The sequence below is a fragment of the Sturnus vulgaris genome, chromosome 3 (genome assembly GCF_052056855.1).
Source record: "Sturnus vulgaris isolate bStuVul1 chromosome 3, bStuVul1.hap1, whole genome shotgun sequence".
NCBI lineage: Eukaryota > Metazoa > Chordata > Aves > Passeriformes > Sturnidae > Sturnus > Sturnus vulgaris.
Window position 1 is genome coordinate 10,160,440 of NC_142245.1, and position 21,540 is coordinate 10,181,979.

Genomic DNA, 21,540 nt, shown 5'->3' on the forward strand with positions numbered 1-21,540 from the left:
ATCCCTCATCAGCCAAAACCATGAGGGCTCTGTGCTCAAATAACAGGAAACATATTCAATTTTCCTAACAGAAGACAGTTCATTAAGCTGTGCCACATCAAATAAAACTTTAATTTCTCCAGCATCAGAGTCGCAATGAAAGCAATTGAGGAAGATGAGCCATATGGTACTTCTATCAGCAAACACATATTGCTCATTCCCCCAAAGTTTTCTAATTCTGCTCCCCAGACCTGTGTAATATAGATAATGTGCTCTGAGTGCAGCAACCATGAGCTATCTGGTGTACACTTCTAATACTGTATTTAATGGGAAATAATGAATCATAAAAGCCTGCAGAAGACGGCTTTTGCTAACCTAAATCTCAGCTGTAATTTCATTGTTCTGTGCCTAAGATGCTGTTTGCCCTTTTCAAACAGCAGCAGTTGAACATAATTATGCTGCTACAAACCTAGGCTGCAAAAAGAAAGCCTTCCTAATAGAACCAAGTTTTTATTAACTCTTGAAATCCTGAGCTTGGGGCAACTGGAAGCAGAGAGCTGCCTGTCACGTTTTAGGGTTCATTAAAGCACATGCACACGTATATCTTGAATTCCAGTGTGCAGCCCCACAAATTAAATTGATGATTCCCACATCAGGCCAAAAATGCAACAGGAGAAGGCTGTGAAAAATTACGAAATCATCTTGACATCGAGAAATCGGACACTTGTCTGCTCTAACATCTGTAAGCGCCAAAGAAAGAGGGGGATTTTTTCCCTTAAAGGTAAGTCTATTTTTCTTCTTCTTGCTAGATATAAAAACTGTGGTTAGTGCCTGGAGTAAAGGGCCCTCTAAACTTTATAGTGCTTACCCTTCGTTTATAAATCTATAATGATCTATTTAATGATATCATAAGGTTAAAAGTTAAACAGCACTGTATTTTCTCTGCCTTTTTCTCTTCTGCCTTTTGGAAAGGCAGGTTTGCCTATTTCCGAGAGACGATTGGTCAGGGTTATTTTCTGAAGAAGCCTGAAGGTAAAGAGGCATCCATACATTCTCGCAGGAGGATTCATAAAGGCAAGGACGAGAAGATAAAGGTATTATTTTGACATGATGACCCCTGGAAAATGTCTTTGACTCATCCCAAGTAAGCCTCTTTCTTTCCTTCCTCCACCCTCTCACCCTCCCCTCAAAATGCTGGGCTAATTTAAAACATTTTCTAGATATGCTACTTATACATATTGAAAACATATTTTAGTGACTGTGTTTGTTTTGGCAATATGTAAAACAAATCCCCCTCCCCAATTAAATTAAAAAGAGAGACTTTTAAAAGTTAGAGATTGCCTTTTAAAATCTTATTAAAATCAGCATGTTAGATGCCTGTCTTTGAATTAGCTCCGAGGCTTGATTGCTTTCATTAAAAGCTGCCTGTTTGGGTGCTGCTTGGTGAATGCTCAAGTCTGGATTTTTTCCCCTCTTACCTCCCCCCCCCCAGCCCTGAGCTGCTTCTTACTACTTGTCAACTTGGATTTTCCCTCCAAATTTAAAAGCAAAACTTGGATTTTTTTTTTGAGAGGCAACAGCCACCCCCACCCTGCCTTCCCCTTTGCAAAATATCACGACCAAAATCACCAGCAATCCGAGTCAGAGAGAGACCAACAGGTAATATACATACTAAAATATATATATTTAAAAATTGCTTGAAAAAGGACACATCCAAAATACCCACCATGACCAAACCGACACCCCCAAAAAACCCACCCCAAGCCACCAAAAAACTCCAAGCTATCACATTACTCATAGCCCATGAATGCCTTAAAAACAAATGTTTAAACAGGTTTTCTCTTTTTTTTTTGAAGTGGCAGAAAACCTCTACATGCTCCAATGGGTTACAATAACAATGCTCTATTGCAATGTAAAACAAGCTGGAGGAGAAAAAGGTGCTTTTTGTTACCATTTTATCAAAGCTGTTCATCTTCTAGCTGCAGGCAGCATTTTGCTGGAATTGAAGATATTTCTCTGTCCGGGCTCCTTTGTTTGTGCATCTCATTTGCATATATTTATCTCCAGCTGAGGGTGCTTTCAGCTCATTAAGGCCTCCCCTCGCATTATTTCATAAGCCAGCTGCTAGGAGGGATTTCACCTGTGGTGAGTGAGAAAAGAGGGATGAAAAAACCAAATTCTTCATTAAAAAAAAAAAAAGAAAACAAAAAAGCCAACAACCACGGAAATCTTCTGACTCTCTTCCCCTATAAATGGGCACCATTTGTGTTAAACAGCCTCTTGTCATGATAGATGCCTCCTGGGGTCAGGGGGGAAAGTTGATTTGAAGGTCAGCAGTAAAACAACAGACAAACCAGACGCCAAACTGGTTCTTTAGCTGTCGGTGGGAGCAGTGGTACAACCAGGTCTTGAACCTTTTTCAACCTCTAATAAAACAGGGGAAGAATCTGAAGTGGAGCAACCAGGCCCCAGAGGGAAAAAAAAAAAAAAAGACCAGCCCACAAATAATATCAATATCGAACAGCAATGGGAAACAACGGGGCAGCTCTCAGTGTTACGGGCACTCTGCTATTGTTTCAAGAGCTGGGGAATTAATTCCACTTATTTATTTAAGGCGTGTCAACTCGCTGCCTAAACCTGTTTCGGTGTCAAGATGAATAAAACTTTTATGGCTCATAAAATAGAGCCATTCATCTCCATGGTTTCGTGGTGCCTGGGTTGTTGGGGTTTTTTTCCCCCTTTCCTCCTGGTAGGCTGAACTGGGCCAAAATCTTTGTGTCCCATCGCTACCAACTCACTCACAGGAGAAAAGAAAATTTGGACAGGGCATCTCAAGCTAAATTTCTGGGTTTGATCAGAAATTGCAAATGTTAATTCATCATAGTCATGTGTAAACCCCCCATCTCCTCTATTTCCCCAGCCTGAAACCTACAATGAATTTACATCATCTATATGGAGCTTTGCACCAACAGGTAATAAAATACAATAAAGCTTGCTTTTTATCAGGACACACGCACAAAAAATCCCATTAATTATGGTTCATGACTACTCTAAACCAAATGTTCAAATAGTAGTTGGAAATGATGCATAAAATCTCAGCATGTTCTGATAGGTTATAGAGTCAGTGGTTTATTGCAATGTAAAACAAGCCACAGGAAGAGAGGGTGGTTTTGTTTACCATTTTCATCAAAGCTGTTCATCATATTGATATACTTATTCTATATTGTGACCCTTACATATGTTGCATTTCATATATTTATTTTCCAGGTTGTTGTCTCCTTTGCTGCCTTTGCCTCTGAGAAGCTGAGCAAATGCTCTGGCCCCTTTCAAGTATTTTCTCATCGACACTGAATTTTTTCTACCGACAAACCAACTGATAGATATAGACCTAAGAAATATTTATTATCATTGTGTAAGAGGTTTTTTTACTTAATCTGAGGCAATTAGTTCCTGAATAAACACTGACTAAGTAATCTACCTCCTCAAAAGGTAACCAGACTTGAAAAGTGCTGTTTGCTTCTACCCAAGAAAAGTACAACTTGATTAAAATGCTTTGGAGATTTGTTTTCATTTCTTCCCTTTTGCCCTGGAAAACATTTTATAATATCCCAATAACTTTTATTTTCTCCCCATGCCAAACCTGGAGCCTCTGTTTGTTGTTGCTGTCCTTTTCCCCCACCTCCCCTAAATCTTTAACCCTGCTTCTCATTTTTCTTTGCCTCTAATCTAATCACTAATTCCTTGGCTTGGCCAAATAGTTAAAAATGTTAAGTGCTGCTCACAATTCCTGCTGCCTCCCCCACGTATCTGTCTCTGTTTATGGAACAGGCCCTGGTTTCCTCCTGCTCTTGTTCAGCTGTAGGTCTGCAGGTCAGGAGACTGTAAATACACACAGTGCTGCCCCAACCCATAAATCTGAGCAAAGGGCAGCCTTATATATTCAGATAAGGGATGTACGGGAAAGGAGAGGAGGGGGAATGGGGGGGGGGGGGGTGGGGTGGAGGGAAGAGAAAAAAACGCAAGAAGAGAACCAGGAGACTCTGTGGTGAAGGAGGTTCTTGGCCAAACCCCAATCCCAAGCGGCGTGCCCTGCTACCTTGCAGGGTGTTCCAGCCAGAGATGAACCCGAAATATTCACCCTTCTTCCCACCCCACCTTGTTTATAGATAAATCGTTACAAAAAGCATTTTATTACCTTTGGGGCGAAGAAATTAAACATGAGATTTCAATGGCTTTCTCTCCTCCAATCTTTGTTGCTCTATTTCCCATCCTCACCCCCCTGCCCTCCCCCATTTTATTTCCTGCACCTCTGAAGCTTTCAAGGGAACAGTCCCCCTGTTATTGCTTCTCAGTTCCAAGGTCTTAGAATAAATAACATTGTTATTACTCACTTCACCAATTTCCAAGAAGAAATATTGCTGCAGCAAATGCAAGCAGCACTAATATTTGCAAAGTGATAAATGGATTGTTACATACCTTCCCGTCTGTGTGGCCTCCAGCCATCCTCCAGCCGGCTACATCCCTCCTCGGGGTGGGAGGGAGGCTGCCTTTGAACTTAGCAGGGTCCAGACACTTAGTGCCTTGCACCAGAGCCTGCCCCAAGCCCCCTCCCTCTCTCTCTGATGGAGAGATAATTTTTAATGGACCGTGCCAGAGATGGTACCAGGACTGGGGGAGAGCAGGAGCCACGTACCAGGACCAAGCAGGCAAGTGAAGATGCTTTTGGCACACAAACGGTGTGTGGTGGGTTTTGTTAGAGTTGGGTGAGGGGTGAGAGACTTGGGATGTCCCCAGGAGACAGCTGCTGCTCCACTGCCCTCCCCAGCTCCTGCTCTGGTGTGGGTCCCACATCTCTGGTGCCACAATGAAAGCCACCTGCTCTTCTCCAGCTTCCAGTGATGTGAAAAGTGGACAGAAAAAGGCCTGCAGAAGAGACAAATTATTTTTCAAGTTCCCCTCACTCTTCCCCCAAAATGTCTCCAGTGCCTGAGTGGGAACTGCATGGATACCTGAGGTACCAGGGTTACAGATGCTCAGTGGGATGAAAACTGAAAAGATATATTTCCGAACACCACCATCTTCACTGCTCACTAAATTTCATTAATTCACATGAAATTTTCAGCAATCTTTCTTAACCTAAGCTGGGGTTAAGGAGGTGCTAAGGCAGGGAGCAGTCTCCTGGCCTCCCCATCCCAAATCTAGTTGCTCACCATGTAACTTCTGCGCTTAAAAAGAGATGGCAATTAGAAAATTCACATGGAATAATTAAAGACCAATATAATTTTGGATTCCTTTTTTTTCAGCAGCAATTTATATCTAGCTCTGAGACATGATTTGGGCTTCTTGATTTTATTAAAAAAACCCCTCCAAATCAAATTATTCCTGGGCTGCAAGTCATGCTGAAAAAAACCTCCACTCTGAATTTGTGGTAATTAGAAACAAACCATCACATTTTCCTTCAGACCCACAAAGAGTAAGTTGCTGACATTTCTTAGACTGTCTGTTGCATTTCCATGTCGTGACTCTCAGGATAGGGGCTGGGAGGGTTTGGTTGGATGACCTGAATTCCTTGGTGTGATAAACATCCCCCATCAGGCACCAAAGCTTGTTCTTCATGGGCAGAGCAACACTAAGCTGCTCCAGAAGCATCCCCAGTCCACTACCGCTGGTGTGGCATTGCCTTTGTGGCTGGGGCACCGCCAGGAGAAGGGATGAGAGCACCCTTCCTCATGTGCCCTCCCTGGCCTTTTCTCCCTTCACAGCTCCTTCCCTTGTGAAGAGGTTGTCAGAAGCCTGAGGAGATACTTATGGATGTGTACAAGTCTCATGTGGAGGTTGAACACAGCAGTTCATGCGGTGCCAGCTTGAGGTGAGGAGGTGAAGAGCGAGTGCAAAGGTTTCAGCAACCTGGGGTGGGGGTGTTGGCGTGGTGTGGCAGTGCTAGCATGTGAATACTGTGCCCGAGGGGATAGGGAAGGTGGGAGTTTGAAAGGCTCAAGATATTTATTAGGATGCTTTTTCCTAAGGGATACCTTGATCCATAAAAGAACGAACAGAGTTCAAGGATTGCAGGAAGAAAATTATTCAGAAACTGTGAACAGAGGTATGAAAGGGTCAATCAGAAGAGAAGAAAAAATATATCTGACATGTTTTCTTTGTTTTCTTCCTGACCAAGGTAAATACTTTTTTATTTTTTTTTATTTTTTTTATTTTTTTATTTTATTTTTTTTTTGGTAAGAGGAGAAATATTGAAAGGAAGGTCACAAGTAGTTACAGGTAAGACCAAAAATTCCTTTGGGATGGGCTCTCCTGCAAAATATATACAGTTCACTAGTAACAAAAACCAGATAGCCTGTACTGGTTTTTAATAAAAGAATTAATAGAATCATGGAATTAAAGAATCATTAAGGTTGGAAAAGACTTCCAGGATCATCTAGTCCTTTACAGGAACCATCCATATTACTCTCCCATAATATATGTGTGTATGTTTATGCAGCTGTAAATAGGCATGTGACTGTGTACATATATAAGGGCATGCATATATACCTATAATAAAAACTCAGTGTGCATAAAATGAAAAATAAAATGAGCTGCAAAATTATTTAAGGAAAAAATGTGATGGAAGTGGGTGAGAGCTGGCACAGCAGTATGGTGAGGAGCTATCCCACTGCTTGGAAACATCCAGAAACCTTCTTAAACATTTATCATAACCTTTCCTAGCTTTAGGAGAAGGGCTGGAATCCCAAAACCATGATTCTTCAGGATATTCCTGTCAGGCAGGAAAGCTTGTGAGAGTAGCATTGCTTGTTCTCTGTTCTGCTTCCAGCCCCAGAAAACACACAGATAAAAAGAAAAATCAAAATAATTGAATATATAAAAGACATCCATATTTGTATAAACAATAAGCTTTGAAAAGGAAAAAAAAGAATAAAGTCTTAATTTTTTATGATTTCTTTTTCTCAAACCAAAAAAAAAAAAAAAAAAAAAAAAAAAGAAGTCAGGCCGTTCTTATTTTATCCAGACCAGTTCATAAATCCCAAGTCATAAATCCACATGATATCCTGGGCTGCTGGATTTTGCATTTGGAGCTCTGAAAGACTGATAGCTGAAAGATTTATAAAATCCCAGGTAGCCAGACTGCTCCCTATTGGCTCCACATCTGAGACGTCCCTGCATCCTGCTTAGCCCCGAAAGCTGGATGTATGGGATATATTGTGTTCAAGAAGCAGCATACCCCCACCCTGCTCTTTTCAGATGTGATGAAGGCTAAAAATTCGATCATGTGAGGTGGATGGGCCCTGTTTGGGGACTTTTCTGCACAGACATGGAGACAGCCACGAGCTGGGGTTTCCCAAAGGCTGCTGCCACCTTCTGCAAAACTACACCATGGTTTATGTTGTAGATGTATTATTTACCTCGTGTGGTAGACCTGACTATAAACAACAGAATTGTTTCAGCTGCTTTGAATATATGCTTAATATTGTTCCTTGTAATATCATTGAATAGGAGTGACTGTTCAGTAAGAACAGGGGTTCATCACTAAGCCAGAAGATGATGATACTTAGAGACGAACATGACCAAACCCTTGACAAAACAATGGTACCTGAGATGCCTCAGATAAAGCACAGGTTACAAACAATCCAGCTGTCGAAGCAGCAAGTTCACATTTCCAAAAGAACGCTGAAAGATGATGATGTGAGGTTTTTCTCATCAGTTCAGTGGATGTTACACATGTGACCATGTGCATTGGGGTGAAAGTTCCTCAAAACAGACCCTCCGAAGACTAATTTGTGCTATTTGTCTGTATATACAGGATGCTGAAAAGGTGTTTAAAACTTACCCTCACTCACTTTCCTCTATCCTTCCTCAATGTCCTTATTCAAACCTAATACTTTCCTCCAGACTTGTAATGACAGACATTTTTAATATGCTTCTGTTGAATTAATAAAAAGATTTTAAAAATCCCTCTTCTGCAGTTACAAGATTTGTTTTATAGCTGTAACTAACATCGTTGTTACTGAGAAATTAAATTATTTGCTTTATGTTTCATATATTTTTATTCATGAGTCTGAGTATATTGAAGTCCATGAGGAAAATCCTCCTTCACCCTCCTGAAGAATGCTGTTGAATCAACCTGAGCTCTGCCTGTTTGGAGTTTTATTAGAAGCACATTGTCCAGACAGATTTAGATAATTTTTGTTGTTGTTATTATTTTTTGTCTGACTTTATTAGTGGAAATTAAGTGTTGCAATGGTTTATGCTTCCTGTGTGTTGTGAGCATCTCTGCCTTTGATCAGACACCTGAAATAAGCACCTTCAGTGGCTTGGCTTGCCACACCACAGAGCTGCTTCTTCCCCATCCAAATCCCTGCCTCCACTAGAAACACTACTCATTTTAGAGACCAAACTAAACCAGACACAAACAGACCAAAGCATTTATACGAGAACTAAGTCAAACTCATATTTGGAGAGGTTTTTCTTAGTTTTTCTTGAAATCCAAAGCTTTCCCAAGCCTGTTGGTGTCTCTCACAGGGTATCCCCCTCTTTCCAAGCAGAACGTATTTCTTTCTAAACTTTGAACTCCTGTGGACTGTATTTATGCCATACTTCATTATTTCTTCCTGTTTCCTTATTCTCTATCTTTCTTTCAGCTGGGTTTGAGACATCCTGAACTCACAGGTCTTGAGTGCAACATCACGGCCAGGAATCAGGCTTCCGACTCTATCCACCTGGGCTGTGGGTGCACAGTTACCTAATCCAGCCTGGCTTTACAGGTCAGTTGGCCCTGTCCTGCTTCAGGAGGGTGAATTTGCTACATTTTGCCTCTTTGGCATTTCTAGCACCTCTGACAATGGAATTTGGTGGTCCATAGACACTGATTTTGGTAGCTTTGCTTCTGTGAATATTCCCAAGTCCCCTGATTTTATAATCTTAAAATTCTCAGATGGGCTTTGCTGGTTGCTAACTAAGAAGATTGGGCTGAAGTGAATCCCCTGGTGGAGAAGAACTACCAGAGCAGGGTGAAGGGCAAACACTCACTTGTGCTATTGATCATCCCCTTCAGTCTGCATTACACTTGTGGTACATTTGGAAGCAGGAGGTTTCTTTCTCTTACCAACAAGAGATTTGGGATATAGAACCTGATCAAATATTATGTTTTGCAGTTTTAAATGTGCAAGTCATCCTAAAGTATCCTTTTATTAAAAACATCTACAGAAGCTCTTTTCTTGTAATTCTTGTAACCATTTCCCTAATTAAAAATGCTATACAAGGACTGGTATTGAGCTATAGAACTGAAAGGTTAATACATGAACAACACTTCATTTGTAAATAATACAGCTCTGTAATCAATTATCTAATTTTCATAGAAGACATATTAATCTACAAGCAAAGAATGGAGACATTTAGAGGATATACAGAGGGGATCTTTGAATATTAAATGTTCTCTAGCATGTGCTAAATAAAGAGTTTGGCAGAGTGAAAACGTAGCACACAGCACTGACACTCCAGGGAGAGTCTTTAGGTCAAGTGATTTGTACCTTCGAAATAGTTCTCCAGAGCACATAGGCTCTCTGTTGGTAGCAGGGAGGTGGGTTAGTGTTATTTAGGATGTTAGTTGTGGCAGGGAAAATACTGCAAAAATTAGAACAAAAGGTGATCTGCAAAGATAAAGGTGCCTATTTTAATAGACGAATCAGCCCTCTTTGCACTGCTATTTGCTTTCTGTCAGCACTGTGAAGTGAGTTTTCTTACCCCTAATTTTCCATAGAACCAGGCTGCTGGATGGCAGGTTGGAGAAGAGTCACACTTATGGAAGAAGGTGTGTAGTCAAGTGCCCTCGATACCCCAGGCACAAGCCAGGAAATGCTGTTCCAGGTAACGCAGCATCCCCCTGAAGTCCATGCGGGATTGTTTCCTCTTCCATGGGTTACAGTGGGAATCCACATAAGGTTTTAAAAATGTAACAGTTTCTGGATGTTGGAGATCCTGTGAGTGACTTCTAAACATCATTAGGGAAAACTACAAGAACATGCATTCCCTGATGTAAAAACAGCTTAGGCTTTCTATCAAATGGAAGGGAGATGCTCTTGCCACCTCTGTTGGGAGCTGGGTCACCCTGTATGCTTGTGTACTGAATTTGACCATACAGAAGTGGTAGAAAAGCAAGGGATTAATGTAATTTAGTTCTCACTTTGCCTGTTTCATTTGTGGGTTTGCATTGGATTTGCAGTACACCCATGCTTGCTCCTCATTTCCAGCTTTAAAATTTCTATCAAATACATGTTGGGACTTAGGGAGAAAACACCTCACCCCACCACCCCCAACTCTCCCCACACCCAGTTCTCATCATTCTACTGATTTAATCCCATCCCCAGTCTTGCCCTCCTCTATCCATGGCTGTGTGAGAGGAGTGAGGAGTGGGGTGATGGGAACAGCCCCACTAATGTGAGCTCTTGCACGAGGGGAGGATCTTCCTCCCGTCTCTTTTGTCACAGTCCCCTCTTCCCTCCTCCCACACTTCCTGCTGGTCAAATACATTGCCTAGGCCAGGAGCAGGAGGCTAAAAATTAAAAAAAAAATAAATAAAAAGGAAAGAAGGAAAAGAAAGAGAAAATTGTCTTCAGTAGACTTAACAAGACAAAGTGGACCTGGGAAGAGTGGAAGCTGTGGAGAAGATGCATTCTAGCATCAGTGGGACTTAAGGTTGACTCTAATGTTTTGCCTCACTCCCCTCTATACTCTTTTCACAAATAGAAATACACACCTGTCACATGCTAATTAAGCAAGGCTATCCCAGCTCCCTCCCAGATGACTGAGAGAGACCAGAGCAAAGAGCCAAGACCACCAACACCACTGGTGTGAAGGAGGAGAGGGCAAGCCAGGGATTTAGGGAGGCTTGATCCCCCTCCCTCCACTTGACTGATACCAAAGTTAAATAGCACAGTCCTCGTGAAAACCTTTCCTGGCTTGTGCATCAGGAAAGCTGGTTATGGAATTGGTGCTGCCAAAGGAATGGCACATAGGGAGGTGGCAAGGCAGGAGCCCTGTCTGCCTTATAATGGATATTGCAGTGAAGTGTGAAGATATCCACTTCTTTAAGAACAAAACTTAGGTTAGAATGGAAAAAAAAAATACCCCTAAGCCTAAATATTTCCAGGTTTGTTCACCCCCATGGGTTTGGTGCACTCTGTAGCTGCTTGACCTGCAGGGCCTTTCAAAGCTCTCTACAAGTCTCAGTGCCAAAATAAATGTTACTTTACCATCAAGTAGGCAGAAGAATGAAAACCGTAAGATGTGTGATTGAGAAAAAAAGAGCCCGAACAGGAAAACTCCTTTCTTCTGTTTTAAAAGTCCTGGATGATCAAGGCTGTTCTGTTCACTCTGATTTAATCAGTTTGCAGATACCCAAATACACATCCAGCCATGGAAAGTGCTCTCCCTTTGATTCCAACAAAATCCTTTCTAATTCTCTTTAAATGTTCCAGGGCTTTTTGAAATGATTGCTATCAATGGCAACCAAATGCTTTAGATCTCTCACTCTCTTTTTCTTTTTTTTTAGTTTGCCTGTCTTGAAGTACTTGCTTTATTTCTATGCAGCCCAGTTACAGCTGTACATGGGAAAAGTATCTAGAAAACAGATCTGGTTTGCTTTAGCCTTTATGCCATATAGAGTTAGACACTTTAACCTTCTTTACATTTACTTAGTTGCTTTAGTATGATTTCTGTAACCTCTATACTTTCATTTTTTCATATAACTTATTAAATATTTATAATACAGTAGCCCATACACATCATATAAGCTGGACTTTTATTACATTAGGCTCGACATAGCTATCTAGTAAATCATAAGTCATGCTCTTCCTAAAAGTTAAAAAACCGTATTTTTCAGCTGAGCTTGGACTGAATTTATGAGGGACCAGCTCAAAAAAAGCTAAGATGGTTAAAACAATAGATAGGCTTGTTTAACCAGAAAATAATAGATCTCCTAAAGTGCTGGATCTGCAGTGCTTACCCCGGGTAGGAGCACCAGTAACATGCTTGGGAGCCCAGTGGGTACTGGTGACTGCTTATGCTAAAGCATGGTCAGCAGCTCTTGCTGCTCAGCATCTTGAAATACCATGAGAATGCAGCTGCTTCTTCCATCACTGCTTCTCCATTCCCTCCCTCCCTTGCCAAGCCATGGCTGTGCGAGATTTCTCCCCAGCATGAGCCTGCATCCCTTGCTGCACTGATGCCCCATGCACCCCATCTCAGAACGGTGTGGGGTGCCCAGCTCTGAAAAAACGCCTGCCTCGCTCAGTCACCTCCGTGGTGGTGCCTGAAGGGTAAAATCTCTAGCACCCAGACTCTTCTGTCCTCAGGTATGTTTCAACAGATGTGCACTGGGTTCCCAAGTTTAGACAGAAATACCTCTTTCAGGCTTCCTTCCCAAAGGGATGATTTTTGCAGCTAATATTCCTTCATGCACTGTTATCTCGTTATCAAAGTGCAGCTTTCCAACAGCTGGGGAAGAAATACACTCCCCACTCTACAGTGCTTCCTTTGCCCAGCTCACAAGCAGGAATCGGGTGGCTGGGTCTGAGGGTGGCTGCCTCTCACCCACCTTCCACCAGCTAAACTTTCTCTGTGGAATGAAAAATGGAGGTTTGTGTTTCAGTAGACATTGGCCATTCGAGAACTTTTCAAGATTTTTTCCAAGCTGGAGCTGCCTAGAAAGACTTCAGACCAGATTGCCATATGGATTGGTGGCATATGGTTTAAAGCACGCAACACTGCTGTTCCTGTGTCACCACCCTCCCCTTCCATGAAGGGGCCAGCTATCCTGCAGGGATGAATTCACTTCAGGATGGTCCTTCATATGTTTTTGCACTTTCTCCAGCTCAGTGCTGCAGCTTTCTCTAGTCATTCACAGCATTTATGCTCTCAACCAGGCAGGTACAGGCAACAAAATATGCACAGAAACAAGTGGCTTCTTTCCCTACCCCATGCATGTTTGTTTTTTCTTCCTCATTCAAAAACTTACACTGGAAGCATTTAGAAGCAAACAAAATGTGTATTCTGCTTCAGCTGTAAAGTTTTGTTTTATTTCTTTGTTGAAAACTCTTTTTAGCATATTTGACTTTTTTCTCCTCTTTCTTCTCACATTCCACAACATTTGGAGTGCTGGGATGACAGCCACTAATGATGCTGCTGCTTCTTCCATTGCCATTCCTCCACTTAGTCCATCTCCTTGCTAAGCCATAGGCATGTGAGATTTCTCCCCAGCATGAGCTTGCTGCTCCCTTGCTGCTGCTCTGATGCCTCATGCACCCCATCCCAGTACGATGTGAGAGACACAGCTCTGAATGAAACCTCTCTGGAGTTACCTTTTTTTAAAACTTCTTTATTTTTAAACTCCTGTTCCTCTCCTCCCCCATTCTCCCTCCTTTTTGCTAGCTCCCTTAATTTTACCCTGCCTTTCCCACTTTGAAAAGCCATATACGAAACTATATGAAACAGTACATTTGCCTCTTCATGTGGTTTCAAAAATAAAACAAAGAATAATTGAAAAAGATGATGGAACACTTTATTTGGGAGGAAGGTAGGAGGAATTATTTTTCTCATCTTGGAAATTCTCTCTTAGCTGTTGGGTTGGGTTTTTATTTCACTCACACCACATAACATAAAGAAATTGCAGACCATGGTCTAGCTCCCCACATTTTTGCTTTGGACTGTCCAAACACTCCCCACAAACAGACCACAAGAGTACAAGACATTTATGCCCAAGGGATTTAACACAATATTGATCTGAGAGAAACATGTTATTTGCAGGTGGAGTTGTTCAGGTAAGCAACATATGCAGTTGCAAAAAAGAGGAGGTAGGCAGACAGGGGTAAAAATAAATTATGATCTTTACCATGAACGACAACAAAAAACAACAACAATAACAACAACAAGCAACCAAGAATACTCATCTACAGGACATCAAGGTGAAATGACACCACACAAGTCTAGTCTGCTGGAAGACTCTCTTTCAGGTAAGATTTCTATTGAAATTAAGGCTGAAATCTGCCTGCTTTGTCCAAGCCATATAACATTTTTATGTAGGAAGTTGCCTCTGCCTGTGCCTCAGGTGGCCCTGAACACTGTAGGTGCCAGTAGTTTTCAGGGAGCAGGGTCTGAGGCTGGGATGTGCCATGGGGGAGGTAGTTGGGTATCAGGAACAAGGCCTTCAGCACACTTGCTCCAGCCATGGATAGTGCTGCTTCAGGTAATCAGCAATGGGACAAGAGACAGAAATAAACACTTTATTTGAAAGGCAAGCAGGGCATGTTGATTCTCCCCTTCCTTCCCCCTTCCCCCTACTGGGCATGAAAAAGTGCTACCCAGGCACCTATTTCCCAGAGCTGCCTTTCTTCACTCATAACAAATACACTTTTTTTTTTGCACTCATTTAAAACCAGTACTTCAACAGAAAAATCGAGCTGAAGTTACAAGTAATAAGACAGTAAAAAACCAGGCCTTTCCAGTCCTACAAGTTAAAAAGGACTTGTTGACACACTCATGTCCCACACAGGAACTTTGCTGCTTGTGTTCTGCACCATCCAAATGCCACATGTGAAGCTCTACTGTCTGTTTTTGTCTCCCTTTCCCCCCCTCCCCTGCTTCTTTAAAATAGTTTTGTCTGGTTTGAAGAAGAGGGAAGATAGGCAGTCTTCCACTGAAATCTCCATCGACCATCTTGACAGTAGATTTTCCTGCCAGACTCATGACCCATCGTATCCCATGGGATTGAGACCAATGCGAATTTTTGGACCATATTTGTCTCCAGCTTTTTGCTGCTACAAGTCATCAGTGTGTTACCCTGCTCAGAGGTAATATATGGCACATGCTTGAACCTGACTGGAGAACACATTTCCATGGCATAATACACAAAGAATAAACAGGAACTCTCTGTTTTCTGAACCTTCAGGAGAGGCAGCTCCTACGACTGAATATTTTTTATTTCCACATACAAATCTCCCCTGCTTTCATTCTGCCAAAGAACTTTTCTGTCTTATGCACCCATATCCTCTGCAAAAAAAAAAGGTTAATGAGAAAAGGTCTATGTGGATAATGCATAACTCCTTTAAAATTTATCATATCTGGGGTTAAAAAAAAAGATCCTTTTTTTCCCCCCTTCTTATAAGGGATTTTATATCCACAGACACAAAGGTAACACTCTTTGCATTGTAGCTACAATATTTTTCTTTTTTTTTGTACCCAACAATGGTGAAAAGACGTGATTTTTACATGCAAATAGGAAGAGAAAGCCTGAACACACCATGGGAACATGCTTAAGAAGTTGATTTATGTTTCATACTGAGCCTTACACCTGCAGTTCAAGCAAAACTCAACTTTGCCGCCCCACAGAGTCTAGTTTATTAGGTATCAAGGAGTCACAAGAAGCCATGTAATTAAAACTGTAATTAACTGGAAAAGGAAAGTGCCACCTGAGTTTTGAGAGGCTGTCAATTTTCTTTCCATTACAGCTTTCCTTCTGCTTCTTTTGTCTATAGGGTGCGTTTTTCCCTCATCTTGATAAAGAAAAACAAATTTAGGGTTTTTCTTCCTCTCTTTATTAACTAGACAAGCCAGAAAATTCTCTTATGTCTTTACTATTGGGAAAAAATTGAGCCACTCAGTTTTGAGCTCCGATACAGGTTTCTCTCAGCAGCACTTGCAGCTGTATTTGCCAACAGGTGTCAAGTGTGGTCCAGGCAGAAAAAAGCCCTGAAATGTCCTACCAGCACAGGGTTAGCTGAGTTCAAAGCCTATTTTAACAAAACATAATCAATGCCCTTTAAAAGGGGGATCGGCTGTGCCTTGTTAAAATGCATGACCTCGCTGCAGCGGGCGAGCCAAGCACCAGGCGTCCCTGGATCCAGCACGTTGCTCCGAAGGCTGCTGGATCCTGGCGGAGACCACCACGGTATTCCTGCGGGCAGGGCAAGGCCACACGAAACAAGACAAAAACGCGTCCGGGAGAAATGCGAGGTGACGTGATGAACTTTGTCAACCAGAGAATTTGAAAGTGAAAAGGGGCCCAATCCCCTGGCCAAAAAAGTAAATCTCCCAAAGATTTGGGTGAGATGTGCAGCCAGTCCTTTCTTCCCTCTTCCTCATGGTCCCACAGGGAGTAAAGTCCCGGTGGATCAGAAAGAAGTACTGGAATAAACAGATAATTATTTGATAAGATTTAAAGAAGAAAAGACTTGGGTAAACTTGAAAGAAAGTCATTGTAAAACTTAGTTGAAGAGTAATTACCTAAAAGGGTAAAATGATGAGAACAAAGATAGGATTTATGCTAAGGTTCATTAGAAGAGAGATTTATGAATATATAGAAAATTTTCCAGAGGAGATGTTTGTCTTAGACTGGTGCATGAAAGGGGTGACTGACATTCTTCATTTTCCATTTAACAGGTGACAATATCCCATCAAGTGAAGTACCAGCCTTGAAAAGGGAAGTTATTATTGTAAAAAGCAATTTTGCTTTGGTGTAATTCTGATAGGCTTAGGGTTTTTCTCCCCCCCGCCTTAATTATTTGCATCCTCTCTCCTCCTGAAATAGCCCCAGCTTGCAAGGCAAAGTCTTGGGACCCTCTGGGTTTGAAGGCAGATCTCAATCAGCACTAATTTGGGGAAGTGAGCCAGAGGTACCTGCAGCAGATGACACACAGGGCTCAGCCTCTTATTCAGCTACAAGTCAGCAGGGGCACCCCCTGACCATCTGTGGTCTATAAATTACAGTAACACCGGCACACACTGCTTGTAAATCACCAAAGGACAGACTTTACCTTATGACACATTACATGAAACCTGTTGGATGTTCCAATAAACTCCCATAAACCATCCGATATAAACTCTGGATTATGTTTCTTTGGGGGGCAGGAGAAAAACCTGGGCTTTTCTGCACTTTCAAAAACTCATGGGTGAAATGAAGATGTGGCCTGTGCTATGTCGTGTGCTTATGCACCATGTTTTCTTACAAAAGAGATTTCCTCCTCTCTGCCATCACTATTACTATAAATATTTAACTTTCCAAGAGTGCATCAGGCTTGAGGTGACCAGGGTTGCCATTCTTCTGAAAAAAAGAAGCCACTACTTATTTGAAAAATACAGTTTTATGTGAGCCTGCATGACTTATCCAACATCCTTGCTGCACCAAGCACAGATAGATTATTAACAGGAGAGGCTCACCCATGTCCTTTACTTTTGGAGGAGCAAGAAGATCCAACACATGACCTCAAGCCTTTGGACATCTCTTACCTGACATGATGGAGCCCATGACTACAAGCAGATAGTATGAGCAGATGTTTTGACACATGGTTGTGTCTTCCTGCAGTATGTGGAAGGTTGGGACCACAGACACTCTGCTGAGAAACCTGACACTCAACTTCAAACTTTCTCCCAAGACCTGACAAAGGACTGCTTTTGAGAATTATATCAGTGAGCCCTGCACTTAGCCTGTTGTCTAGGGAAAAAATAATCTGTAAAATAAGTTTTTCAGAATTTCGGGCATAGGCCAAGTGAACACTCTGATAAATGTTATTTGACCAGCTTTTTTGCTGACCATGAGCAACTGTGGGCTGTAGTGTAGATGGCCTGTGAGGCTGTGTCACGACTTCTTGGCAAGTTCCTTGGTTGAAGCTGGAATCCCAGCCCCTCTCAGGAGGCAGTGGGAGCCCTGCAGCCATCACACTCATGCACAGCAAGGTTTTCTAAGGCAACTTTATTTTTATCTGGGTTTCTAAAGGCTGCTGGGGCTGGGGGAGCATCATGATCCATGTGGGTGTGTGAGTGCATGGTTGCACATCTGCATCAACACACACTTAAATTCATAGGGTGACTGCAATCAAACTGGTCAGATATTCCCCCGTCATGGAGACAGGCAACCAAGGCAACCATATCTGCCTCCCCCAGTGGCAATAGGATGGACTCAACCATCTGTAGACAGCAGAGAATCAGTATCTGCCAGAGCAATCCAAGAGAAACTACCCTCCCCTGCTCCCTCCACTTGTGAGCATGGAGTTAATTAATGCTCACACCAGGACCACCAGCATTGCACTATCCCAGTCTTACCCAGCAAGGCTGTGCCTGACTGTAACATTTTGAACAGTCTCAGGAGCAATTTTCAACTCACCAGAAGTGTAAGTTTGTAGCAGTTATTGAGTCTAGGTTGGGCCTGTTTAGTTAGTTTAGTTTCAGAAAAATAGGTGAATAAAATGAAGTTGACTTTTAAATCTATTTTACTCAGAAGAAAACCCACTTCTATTTGAATGCTACATAAAATTTTCCTGGAGGAAAAAAGAGAACATTTAATATAGAAATATAATTAAACTCCATGATTTTCAGTCAGGGAGTTTTTACTTTGTAAACTTTTAAATTCATAGGTAGTGTATAAGGAGCATTTTTGCTGTGCTTTTCCATCCAGCAAGTGAACCAAAACCCCACACTGAGACAGTGGAAAGCCCTAAATCAAGTCTGGGCATCATGGCAGTGAGGCTATACTGGGCTCATCCATGAAGACTCCCCACTGGGTGTTCCCAGCCACTCAGCCTCCTCCTTTACCTTTCCACTGCCTTCTCCATCAGTCCCTTTCTGTGCACTCTGACAAGAAGAAGTGATAGTGCTATTGCTGGTTTTTAACAAGATTTGGAAAGCATTCAAGTGGCTGACTAAGTGGTTGGAAACAAGGAAGCAGAAGGATGTTTTGGCATCCTGCAATGTGTGCATGAAGAGCACAGACACAAACACATTGAATGCAAATACTGTAAAACAAGATAACAAGGAAAGTACAAACTAATAAAAGCCTATTAAAACATCATGGAGGCTATTGCTGTTCGTCTGCATGCCCACGTATTTAAAAAAGAAATATGTCATGTGAACGTGCAATTCAAACATGACTGATCATAGATATAACTTTCAGCAACCTTTAAATGCATAATGCCATCCTGTAATTAATGTAGCCTATCCTGAAATTTGAGGGATTTATTGATACTGGCAGAAAGATTTGCAAATAACTTGGAGAAGTTCATGACATACCTTTTGTCTCAAGGGATTTCATTCATTTTTTTCCCTTTTTTTTTTCCTCCAGCTACCATCAATAATTTCATTCAGAGTCCTTACCATGTGACGACAAATGCCGTTGGAAATGCTCAGCAGAAAGTTTGCAGAAAGTACCAGCATGGAGAAAGAGCCTCATTGTATTTTTATTTGTTTTGTTCTATTTCACTTACAGTGAAATATATATAACCATGTCCAAGGGGATCGCTTTTGAGGTCTGTAAAAAAAAAAAAAAAAAGCAGGCTAGAGGCATAGAAAGCTGCAGAAGCATTTTATAGAAAAAATTTTCCAGGAAAATCTGTGGCCATCCCTTTAGTTCCTGCCTGAGCAGGAAGGATTTCAAGGTAGGCCCCAGCACTGAAATGTTATCTATTGGTACAACAAGACACACATGTATGGAGGTAATAAAACCTCTATAAGGCACACTAACATAGTTGGGTGAAAAAAATGTTTGCATAAAGCCCTTTCCTGGAGGAATGTAGGTGTCAACACTCTCACCTTGGGAAAGGTGCTGGTTTGAGAGGTTGACAAGGAATAAGAGACAAATATTATGGTGCATGTTCCTCATGTTCTACAATCACTGCAACTGCAAAACTTGGCCCTGATCCTACAGACACGTATTTAAAACTTCTGCAATGGCAAGGATAAGAAATATCCCATCATTTTTCTAGAGAGGGTTTCAAGACCTGAGGTCTGCACAGTGCCAGCACACAGTCACAGCATCCAAAGCATCAGATGGCTGGCTATTCTGCTGTGACCAAGCTGCATCTAAGTAGGTCAGTGGAGCGAGCTGGCACGTGTTCTCCCACGCCTGATCTTCACATTTCTCCATGGTTTCTCTCAATATTGTAAATAATTTCTTAAGAGGAACTATTTTATTATCAGGAGGTTTTTTTTGCCTGCGAATGTTTGTACACACACTCACAGGATTAAACATGGTAAGGTAAAAGAATAACATTTATTTTAGGAAATTGTTCAGGATTTTTTGTTGTTTGTTTTGTTTTGCTTTGATTTTTTTAAAAAACCTTGTTTTCTTTTACTTTTTTCCTAGGGCCTAAATTTGAGGTACTCCTTTCACATGACATACAAATCAGTCATTTGAACAAAAAAATAGCCAGCAATACCTGGCAAAGTACACCAAAATGTGCTTCTCTGTCACTTATTTCATTGATTTGAATTCACTGGGTACATTTCAAACAGCAAGCAGAGACATGCTGAGGTATGAATGGCTCCACTTCAAATACTGGGGGGAGCCCAAGCCATCTCCACAACTTCTCCAGCCCTTCCACCTGCTTCCGACTGTACTGAATTAAGTGGCCTGGTTTCCTCACACTTCACTCTGCCAAATCACCAAATGTTTCCAATAAAGCAATGTCTCCAGCTCAGTGTCCACAAGCCCCCACTCCAGTTAACTGGGGCTTTGTTTTTGCAGGAAAAAAACACCATTTTGTACTTTCTACTGCGTTTAGGGAGAGAGAAGGTAGGTGTTGGCCAAATGGAATATGACACTTTTCCCCTCCAAGATTCAGGAGGAAGAATTTGTGAATCAGGAACATAAAAGCTTCTCACTGACTCTTTTCTGGCTCTGGTGAGGGTGGGCTGGCCAACTAAATAGTCATCCCTCTTCTTGTGAGTGGCAGGAGGGTTCCTGGCTGCCCTGGGAAATGAGAGAGCTGTGCTGACACTGAAGTTGGGAAGGTGGTGGTTATCCCACCAGCAATGAGTTCCCCCCAAAAACAGACATGGGGAGCTGTCAGGAGAAGAATCACGTGTTGGTATTTTCCACCTCTTAAGGGAAAATCAACTTAAAATAGGAATTAAGAATGGGATTTAGCTTCTCACCTTCTCCCACTCTTTTCATCTGGTTTTATATATTTCAGTTTATCTACAGATAATGGTTAAAAAATACTTATGGAGTGATAAGCCATCTCTCCAGCTTGTTTAGGCACCTGACTTTAGGCGCCTGACCATGCTGCCTTCAGAATGAAGCAGTGTACCAGGGTGTGAACTGAAGTCATCATCCAAGGTGCCTGTCAAATGCAAACAGCAAGTGGGATCCACCAAATCAGTGCCTTCTCTTCCTACCACTTTTACATGAGAAATTTTTCTTCTGGCTTTTCTTCTGGCAGAACCATGGATAAAACTGATGCTGTTTCAGGCAATTGAAAAAAAACCCCAAACAAACAGCTAAACAAACACATGTTTGGACATTTCTGTTGCAGGCAACCTCAACATTTTTCCCGGTGGGAGTGGGGCTCTGCACTCCAGCCCAGCTTTCTCCCAGCCTCTGTCCCCACAGCACCAGGCTCACCCCACTGAGCCCCCAAAGTCCCCCAGGAGCAGCATGGAGGGGCTTGCTGTGCCACCATCAGGGGGTTGAAGTTGTCAGCTGCAGGGATGAAGAATTTGAGGTTGGCCGTCAGAGCACTCTGAGCTCGGGACAGGTTTGGAGAAATGCAAGCTGGGGTTACATAA

The 21,540-nt window shown here is 42.0% G+C and overlaps 1 protein-coding gene and 2 long non-coding RNA genes across 14 annotated transcripts in view; 2 read left to right on the forward strand and 1 right to left on the reverse strand.

Annotated features, from left to right (window-relative positions):
- LOC106861045 (uncharacterized) overlaps positions 1-3,531 on the forward strand; it is a 17,060-nt gene extending 13,529 nt beyond the window's left edge. For 2 of the 4 annotated variants that reach the window (XR_015802144.1, XR_015802142.1), the window contains 4 exons: positions 636-760; positions 956-1,123; positions 2,900-2,951; positions 3,247-3,531. This is a non-coding gene — a long non-coding RNA (uncharacterized LOC106861045). Of the gene's footprint in view, positions 1-244; positions 761-951; positions 1,124-2,899; positions 2,952-3,246 lie in introns of those variants that run through there. The other 2 variants (XR_015802143.1, XR_015802141.1) reach the window with 2 other exon arrangements.
- LOC148224178 (uncharacterized) overlaps positions 1-21,540 on the reverse strand; it is a 470,521-nt gene that overhangs the window by 6,433 nt on the left and 442,548 nt on the right. For 7 of the 8 annotated variants that reach the window (XR_015802136.1, XR_015802134.1, XR_015802137.1 and 4 more), the window contains 3 exons: positions 19,129-19,282; positions 4,673-4,902; positions 1,931-2,119 (listed from right to left, as the gene is read on the reverse strand). The gene's annotated coding sequence lies outside the window, so the exon portion shown is untranslated. Of the gene's footprint in view, positions 1-1,930; positions 2,120-3,761; positions 3,959-4,672; positions 4,903-19,128; positions 19,283-21,540 lie in introns of those variants that run through there. The other variant, XR_015802139.1, reaches the window with a different exon arrangement.
- On the forward strand, positions 3,989-10,201 carry LOC148224179 (uncharacterized). 2 transcript variants are annotated; one of them, XR_015802145.1, is made up of 3 exons: positions 3,989-5,848; positions 8,631-8,753; positions 9,749-10,201. It is a non-coding gene; the product is annotated as an uncharacterized LOC148224179 (long non-coding RNA). The 2 variants fall into 2 exon arrangements; XR_015802146.1 differs by lacking the exon at positions 9,749-10,201 and adding an exon at positions 8,924-9,158.